Source organism: Poecilia reticulata, linkage group LG17 (genome assembly GCF_000633615.1).
Source record: "Poecilia reticulata strain Guanapo linkage group LG17, Guppy_female_1.0+MT, whole genome shotgun sequence".
In the NCBI taxonomy this organism is placed as follows: Eukaryota; Metazoa; Chordata; class Actinopteri; order Cyprinodontiformes; family Poeciliidae; genus Poecilia; species Poecilia reticulata.
In genome coordinates, this window is record NC_024347.1 from 18,405,771 (window position 1) to 18,415,572 (window position 9,802).

General features: G+C 38.5%; 1 protein-coding gene across 1 annotated transcript in view; it reads left to right on the forward strand.

Moving 5' to 3' along the window:
- Positions 1-7,059: 7,059 nt before the first annotated feature.
- per2 (period circadian clock 2) overlaps positions 7,060-9,802 on the forward strand; it is a gene marked incomplete at its 3' end in the record, with an annotated part of 31,662 nt that continues 28,919 nt past the window's right edge. The window contains exons 1-2 of the mRNA XM_008434189.2: positions 7,060-7,239; positions 7,354-7,446. The remainder of the gene's footprint in view (positions 7,240-7,353; positions 7,447-9,802) is intronic.

Sequence of the window (9,802 nt, forward strand, 5' to 3'; positions counted from 1 at the left end):
AAACTAAGGAGCTCAATATAAAATATTAAACAGGATGCGTAGCTAACAGAGCTGATGTTGGTTTGAAGAAAGGAAACAATTCTGAGAAAAGCACCTAAAGCATTTCTTTGCACAGCAGCAAAAATGTCTAACTGGACAGACTTTGAGATTACAGAAAATATTCATAAAGACAATGCAACATAGACAGTGATTACTGCAATCAAAGCATGAACAACTTGATTCTCCTTCAGGAAGAAAAATAATTATGTCATAAATGAGAAGCCAGGAACAAAGACAGATTGAACAAAGGAGGCCCAGGAAGGCTCATCGTTTCTTCAGATACCTTAAAAAGTGGGAAGGTGAAGATGACTGATAGGGACACACAGATGCATGGATGGAGAATGTGTTAAAAGACCAGATATTGGCAAAAGTGTGACTTACAGTAGCATATTTATGTAACAATACACCTTGTAATGTCCTGATCAATACATAAAAAAATTATCTCAGAGTCCTAAATTGTTGATCTTGTTTTTTTTCTTCTGTTAGGCTATGAAAACCATCTCTAAAAATGAATTTTATAATAAATTATGAATAAATATATAAATGTGTCATACATGTTACTGTCTCTTAAATACTGATCTACCTGCTTTAACAGCAAGAACATTAAACCAAAACCCTTAAAACTAATGCGACTAAATCAGTCACATTCAAACAATTGAAAAACAAGCCTTGTCATAACGAACTGATAACCAGACTGTTTTAAATTTACATTTTGAGCAGTGCAGCGTAGAAAACATGCAAGGTTGAAGAGCATGCTTTGACCCATTTATGATTTTCACTTTTAATATTTTATCAATTTTATTTGATGCAGGTTTCTGGTAGACCCGACTGAGTTGTACATGCTTCTGCCAGCTCCTAGAGGCAGGTTTACGTTGCTGTGCAATATGGATGGAGGAATAACTTGACAAGGAAAATAACCTGGCCGATTCCTTTTCTCGTTAGCAAACAGATTTGGCAGGAGCTTAAATACGTCCTCTGATCAACAGACGGAGCCATCTGTGGCTTACGTCAATTTTGCACCAGAATTCTACGTTTCCCGTTTACGTGTATACTCACCAGCCTCCACCTCACTGACAAACAGGATGTAGGAGGAAATGTGTTTGCAGACGGAGAAGAACTCTATAAGGGGATATCACGACCAGACTTAAGCAAGAACTTTGTGCTCATTTTTTTAAACAAGAAGGGAATAACGGTCTCTTACGCACAAAGAATAGCAATAATGCAATCACAAAATCAATCAGTGTCTATTTAATGAAGACATCGCGAAATGCTGAAATGCTGCAACTCTATTATTGATGGTCAGAAAAAGTTATTAATGAAATAAGTACAAGTTTCAAATTCTAAAAGATAAACATACATACAGTTCTCTTAAGGATAGCTGACTGGTGGATTGCATGAGTAATCTTCTTTCCTTAAATGATGGGATTAGTGAAAAATATATTTTAAAACAGTATTTTTACAATTTCAACATGTTTCTTGATATCTGATGAAGTTTATGAAGTTTGTCACCAGGTGACTCTGAACCCATCCAATCACTGAATAGATGCTTAGAACAGATAAATGTGTGGATGTGCCAAAACTTTCTCCAGCTAAACAGAAACAAAACTGAAGTTATTATCTTTGGACCTAAAGAGGAACGAACTAGAATCAATGCACAGCTTCAGTTATTACAACTAAAAACCAGCGATCAGGCCCGAAACCTGGGAGTAGTGATGGACTCTGACCTGAACCTTCAGAGCCACATTAAGACAGTCACAAAGTCGGCCTTCTATCACCTGAAGAACATCTCTAGGATTAGAGGACTTATGTCTCAGCACGATCTAGAGAAACTCATCCATGCATTTATCTTTAGCCGCATTGATTACTGCAACAGCGTCTTCACAGGTCTGACTAATAAATCAATCAAACAGCTGCAGCTGATCCAGAATGCTGCTGCTCGGGTTCTCACTAAAACCAGGAAGATAGAGCACATAACACCAGTTTTAAAGTCCCTACACTGGCTCCCTGTAGCTCAGAGAATAGACTTTAAAATACTGATGTTAGTTTATAAATCTCTGAACGGTTTAGCACCACAATACCTTAAAGATCTGTTATTACTGTACCAACCATCTAGACCCCTCAGATCTTCTGGTTCTGGTCTGCTCTGCATCCCCAGAACCAGAACCAGACGAGGAGAAGCAGCATTCAGTTTCTACGCACCACAGATTTGGAACAAACTTCCAGAAAACTGTAAAACAGCTGAAACACTGGGTGCCTTTAAATCTCAACTTAAAACTCACCTGTTTAGAGTTGCTTATGGCTAAATTAGGGTTAGAGTGCGGGTTTTGATGTCTTCCATGTTTTTATGTCTTTAATGTTTTTAATTTTTTTCTTCTTTCTTTTATGTATGGGGAAGAAAATAAAAAATAAAAATAAAAAACGAAAAAAATTAAAATAAAATAAAAATAAAATAAAACCAGTTAAAGTCCGCGGGAGGGCAGACTCCTCTAACTATAAGTTAGTTAAATTCTGTGTGGGACGGCGGCGTCCTCTGGTAAGAAGTTAAACCCTGAGAATCCTAGGCACTGTCAGGTACAATAAAAGCAGTTAAAGTCCGCGGGAGGGCAGACTCCCCTAACTCTAAGTTAGTTAAATTCTGTGTGGGACGGCGGCGTCCCCTGCTAAAGGACGGCGGAGTCCTCTATGAAATAGTTAAATTCYGCAAAGGACGGCGGAGTCCTCTATAGTTAGTTAAATTCCGCAAAGGAAGTTAAACCCTGAGAATCCTAGGCACTGTCAGGTACATTAAAAGCAGTTAAAGTCCGCGGGAGGGCAGACTCCCCTAACTCTAAGTTAGTTAAATTCTGTGTGGGACGGCGGCGTCCCCTGCTAAAGGACGGCGGAGTCCTCTATGAAATAGTTAAATTCYGCAAAGGACGGCGGAGTCCTCTATAGTTAGTTAAATTCCGCAAAGGGAGTTTGTTTTTTTATTTTTGTTTTTTAAATTTCTCTCTTTCTCACTGTTTATTTCTGTTTTTATTTTAATTATGTAAAGCACTTTGAAATGCCTTGCTGCTGAAATGTGCTATACAAATAAAATTTGATTGATTGATTGATTGATTTATATAATATATAAAATTAAATTTCACACCTGCAGCACCAAGATGAAACTATGAAACCTTTATAATTCTTGCCCCCTTGTAAAGTTGATCTTTTTCAATGAACCTTTAATTAGAAATTGATCATTTCAGGCTTTGGGAAGTAAATTCATCATGACATAGAAGCCTATTCCTATTAGCGCCCTTTTGAAAATAGGAAAGACATGAAAACCCTGCAGTTCATGTAAGTTAGATGTGTGTGGTCTTGATACTGTAAGTGAAGGAATGACTCCAAGAATAGTAACCAGCCAAAAATCCTCCATATCTGCAACCATAGCAATAATAAACAAGCTTAAAATAACTGGGATTGAGATTATGAGAGGATCTATGTTTATCTTACCACAACAGTGAGCAGGATAATAATGGGAGGATAAAAAAAAAAATCACAAGTTCACTGTTAGAAAAGTGCAACAAATATTTATTTTAAGATTTATTCAATATCTCTACCAGGGCGGCCAGGGTGCAGCATTATTGACAACAGCTTCCACAGAAAAGACCAAACTAAGATTAGAAGAAAATTGTGATACTTCATCCAAGTTTCATCCAGGGACTCGCACATTTTTTTGAGTGAGAAATTCTGCTGACATTTTATGCTGAAAAATCTTAAATTTGAGTTTGTGAGTCTGTCTAACAATTCACTAAGAATACTTTCCCATCCAACACGGTTCGTTTGTCCTTTCACAGGTGAATTTGTGCTTACAGGCAATGTTCAACATTATTACGCTTCCGAATAAATATTGGGATGTTGAGTCAGATAACAGGACAATACGATGTTTATTTAGCTAGAAAGAAAGACCAGGAGTTGGCAGACGTTTATCAAAAGGAAGATACGTATATTTAGCCCAGTGGGATATTAGCTCACAAAATTAGCCTCAGGGGTCCGTGCTAATGACGTTCAAACTGTGGAAATAGCACAAGTGGATGTGAGGGTGGGAGGCAAAGACTGCAGGATGTTTTATCCTGTGGGAGTGTGCAGTAAGCTTCTCTCTGCTGCTGCCCACACAACCCCAATGAGTTATTTGTGGCTCGCTCGCACACACACGCAGCTTCAAAACTGGCGTGATAATCTATTGTTACGTGTCCGACTTGTATCTTGTTGTGGTTTTGTGAAAAAGTCTTCTAAGCAATTAAAGTAGCTCAAATGAAAACGGTTTTATTTTCAGTTTAAAGCTACTGCTTTTTAAAGGTCACAGTGTAGTTACAACATTTAGCATCAAAGATAAAAGGCAGAACTTAYTGTTCTTTTCATCCATGTTTTACCTCATGTGCCCCTTTTTTATAAGCCTGGAGAGAAAAAAAAAACCTTTTCGACAATTAGGCCCAGCGGTGCCTTTGGTTTTTGGTTTTAGAGCAATCTCTACTGTTTTATAGTGTAATTAAACATTACCTTGCTCTAGTCTTTAAGTGCAAATGAGTAAAATATTTRGACAATAAAGCCTTTATTGGAATATTAGAAGCAGCTAAAAGTGACCCCGCAATAAATCCTTTTGCCATGAAGGTCGTAAGGCTATGGCTTCAATATATAGTGCCAATCTTCTTCTGTAGCATTTCACAAGTTGATGCTTACAGAGAAAATAATTTCTGTTAAAAAAAATAGAATAAAAATGTTTAATGTTAAATTATTATTATTATTTATTTTAAATTAATTTTTGTGGCCTGCTAAATTTTGTAATTTGATGATTTGGCAAAATTTCCCACCTCCAGCACAACTCAAATGATTGCACTACCTCTTTAACATTCCTTCACGCCTGTCATCCTTTCATTTAATCCAGGCGTGCAGCACTAAAACATGCAGGACAGGGCAGCTGTCCTGCAGAATTTTATTTTATTTTTTTCTAGCATCGCTCCCATTCAATTGCTTTGTGTGCAGAGAGTATTTAATGRGTGCCATGGAGACCTGGTGACTCCCAAAGTGTCATGTCAAGTGAACTTTTGACATGTTGATCCCTTCTTACTCACTGTGGGATGGGAAGTATGCCTGGATTAAGAACACAAAAACATATAAACAGCAACACCAACAATTGCTCCAAAAATGACAGTGAAGTGAATCAACACTGAGCATATACTTAAATATTTCATAAAGCAGAGGACTGTTAAAAAAAGAGCAAGTTGTAACTAAATTGAAAACCAAATCTTCATCTCCACAGTATTTTTAGCGTATTACCCTGACGCACCACTTCTAAAGGCTCCAACGACAATATTTGATGGATTCAACTTGTACGGTTTTAACTGACTCATTGTTTGTATCCCTCAGTGGGCTGTTGGAGCGGTACCAGTGGTTCTAATGATCATAAGTGGTTGTCGTCTTCCTCCACCCCCACATTGCTGGGGATGCCCTCATCTCCATGGAGAACTTGGTTACAGCCCGGCCCACGTACACCTCCTTTTGCGTCACTCTGACTCTTTTACTTTCATCAAAAAAGGAAACATTTCCTCTGCATGATCAAGTTGCTTGCAAGCCATAAAAGGGCTACAAGGAAATTGTCACCAAATGTTCAGTAAGATCATTTTTGTATCTAATTGTGACATTCACTGTACAAAGCTGGCAGACTTGTATTTCACTTTTTATTTGGAACAAATTAAAACTATGTTCTGCTATTTCACCATGAACTCCTCTATGTTTTTGAGGGGGACCTCAATAACTGTCATGTGCATCAGAGATGGACAGATTTTAGGTTATGCCCTGCATAATGTCACTATTTGGCTGTGTAATATGCAATATCTCCCCTTTAAGCTGAATTTGAAGTACTGCAATGAAATTAGAGTAATAACTTTTGCAATTTGATTTGAAACACTGCCAAGAAATAGCAACATCAATAAAATATTCTAGATATCGGAGTGGAAATTTTCATGTAGTCCCCATAATTCCTAATGTCGCTCATTTGCATCACACCTACATTTTTTATCTATTTTATGTCATGTCTTCAAATTAGCATTCACTACTTCAGACCTGCTTGGCAGCAAAAATCTATATATTTTTCACACGTTTTTGAGTCAAATGGGATTTGAAGAAGCTAGGAATCCTAGGAAACAGGATAGACCACTTTTAAGGTCATTCTAAGAATGTTTTAAGGATTTAGAGACAACATGTATAATTATATTATTATATTATAAAACCTTTTAAAACTCTATTTCGACATGTCTGCTGTGGAGTGCCCAGTTTCACGTGCACATCTGTATTTGTTCAACTATGCGTCATTGAAATTTATATGGCATATGCCCTAAATTCCTTTTCACGGTGTTTAGTATGCTCCTCACGGGGCTCACGTTCCCGAATCTTCGAAGTTATGTAAAGCATCAAAACAGAAACATTTTACGTCTCTTTTAGTGATATAATACGCCTCCTCAGCATCACGYAGACCTAACATATACCACACTGTGAACAAAGTGCATTATCTCTTAAATTAATTTTACGTAATAAAGACTACAAATTGGAAACACTTTCCAAAAGACCTCGAGAGATATCACATTTCTGTTCAGGCAAACTTTTTTTTTGCTTACGTGAATGACTGCGCACAAACAGTCCCCGCCACATTGCCATGCACACACTTGTATAACCTTTTAGATAACAGCCGGTCGCTCTGAGCCGTTATGAGCCAACCCTGGCCACTGCTTCATTCACCGGCTTCTCCGTCGTAGTGATTTGCTCTCTCATCACACTGCCAGCAGCCGTGGGTTTCCATGTGAAAAGCCCGTCACAACCTTATATAAAACGACTGACAGCATAGAGGACGAATCACGATGCGGAGCGGTGGTTATACTACCCGCCTACGCCAGCTCGTGACACGCTGATTGGTCCGAATCACGGAGAGGCGATGACTGGCTTTCATTTAGACCAATGGGAGAAGAGCAGTAGGAAGGGCTAGAAAATGGGCTTGTAATGAGGTCACTGCTTGCGTTGGAGATTCAGGGCAGTGCGTGGACACCGGAGCCGGGGAGAGAAATTTGTGAAAGCAGCCCAGAAGGAGCGGACGGACCCAGTCCTTCAGAAAAGGTAGCCGTATCTTCAAGAATTTTATTCCACGGAACCACCGGAGAAAATAGAGTTGAAGCCCTCCGTGAGGTTAGTGAAGCTTATTATATGTCCGTATGAAATAATGAGTTGGGTATTGCATTATAAGGTTACACCTCAATTAACTGGACGTCTGCCCTCTTGGCTGCTGGAAATTTGCTGCAGCTGACCGGGGCTTTAAGGAACTTGGCATACGGCGAGTGAAAGCATCCAGAAAGAAAGTTGAAGCAGTAAAACTGGCGCAGAGTGGCCGGAACGGTGAGTCCCTTCTGGAGCTCAGTAGATACAGTGGATAGGTGAACTCTGTGGTGTCAGTGTCACATGAAAACGCCGGTACGGATACACTTATGTAAAGCGTTATGCTGCAGTTGCACATGGCACAAGTTCACATGCCGCTCCGATTAGGGAATATGCGGTACGAGGAGCTGAGTACAAGGAGGCTGGCAGAATTAACCATTCATTCATTGTAATTATTACATGAGTGAGAGCACAGTGACTACAACTTTAAAGATGACAGGGGCAGCGCCAAGGGAGGGGTGGTGGGGTGCGGAACCTCTAGTATTATATAATTATGGTATATAATACTTTTATTCTTTTATTATAGTATGTAGAAATGATCAGGTCATGCATGAATTTTTGCATTTTTGCAAGTTCTCTTTGTGGATTCTCTATGCTTACTCCAGTGACTTTCTCTGACCCAGAAATATGCCTTTATGGTTATTTGGCCTGAGTCCATTCAAGAAATTTTGGCCCCRATTTCTGACTTGGTTGCTGGAGATATTTAGGCTACCATTCCCCGCATAGCACTGCAAGGGTTACGAGGATGTCGGAAATTATTGGATGGTTATTTTCTTATTTTCATGTTTATTGTTTCTTGTTTTAATGTCTTTCACTCACTCTTGGGCCTGGATCACCTAAGAAAGTATGACATTTGTAGAGTTAGAGTTTTGAAATCATGGACACTGGATTTTGTTTTACAATAAAAATAGAATATTCTAATATAAAGATGCTTAGTAGGCTGATCAATGGAAGTGGAGTGACTTTAAAAGCGTCTGCCACGTTTTAGCTTTGACACTTTTCAGTCTTACTGTTTGGTTTAATCCAGTTCACCACAATGTGATTATGATCTCTTCAGTCAGGCATTTAACTGCCTCAGAGATGAAAGATAAGTGAACTGAACCTGAATCTGATTTGAAAGTGTTATAGCAGTGTCACATCTCTTTCACTCACCTTAAATCAGATAAAGTGCAGTGGAAAGCTTTGCACGCTATTCAGGTGGAGGCTGCTCTCTGCTAATATCTACCAGCCTGCGGCAGTAAAATGCAAACATGTAGTTGTCAAAGGTATCCCAGGGACTACTCTGTGTCATACCCTTGTAAGCAACCAAAGCATCATACTCCAGCCTTATTTTTTAAATACGGCTTTAAAATACGGACCTCAGATTGAAGTTGACTTTAATGGTTGCAGAATAATACAGCCAACTTCAGCTTGTCTTCATGAATGGAGTGGGAGGAGACAAGATGTTTGACGCAAGTAGAGGCTGACAAGAGATTTGTTATTTAGATCTGTTAATCATACAGTTGAAATCAGAGGGAAGGGTTGCCATGTCTACAGGTCTCCACAAACACACACGGCGGCAGAGCAAAAAGATCAGGAGTGGAGAAGTTAAATTAGCATATTTATGTTCTCAAAGCTGATCTGAGTAGTTGTTTCCGAAAGGAACATTTTAAAGTGTCACTAATATGATGGTGCCAAAAGTGCTAGTGCAACCTTTTGAGAGCACAGAGAAGTTCTTGCCAGCCTGTGCATGCCCTCTGATTTAGCTAAACTTTGGGTTCGAGACCAACATGAACTAATATTAAGGTTGGCAGTCGCTATGCAAGATGCATGTTACAACAGAAGGCAGCTGAGGTTAGGCACAGGACCGTGCACCAAAAAAGTGACAGCACTGAATCTTCATTCATCAATGTTAAAAAAGAGAGACATTTTTTGTGAAGTTGTTCTTAATTACACAAAAATGAATGCAATAAAGTCTTSTGCGCAGGGTAGTGACACAAATGCAATAGTGATGAATGAAATTCTGACTTAAATCATGGCTTTTTCTAAATTTTGTTATTTGGTTACAATCAATGCATAAACKTTTTTTATTGGCGAGTTTGACTTTGCATAGGATTTAAGTTTCTTCATGTTATCCTGATCATTGCTGAACAGGGTACCAAGGAGTTTTCGCCATCTAGACAATCAATTTTAAAGGCTGAAAACGTCAGAAAAGGTCTATCGGACTTAGGTTAAATGTTCTAACATCAGCGATTTAGAAAATAAGGATAAGAAAGGCAGGATGTTATGAACTGTTGTTATTTGAGCTAAAGGAAAATTGTCTGACAGTTTTTATCTTCCTACTTATTATAACTTTATGTCTCATTGATTTGTGCTGTCTCTGAATGAAGCTTTACACCATTTAACAATTAAATGAGTTTAAATGATTTGTCATACTATTCCAAATAGATTTTGAAGTTCTACCTCAGCCAAATGTTCCTTTTAACCACCAACAAGTGTTCGTGTGGATTAAATTGGCCATATAGTGTGATATATATATATATATATATATATATAT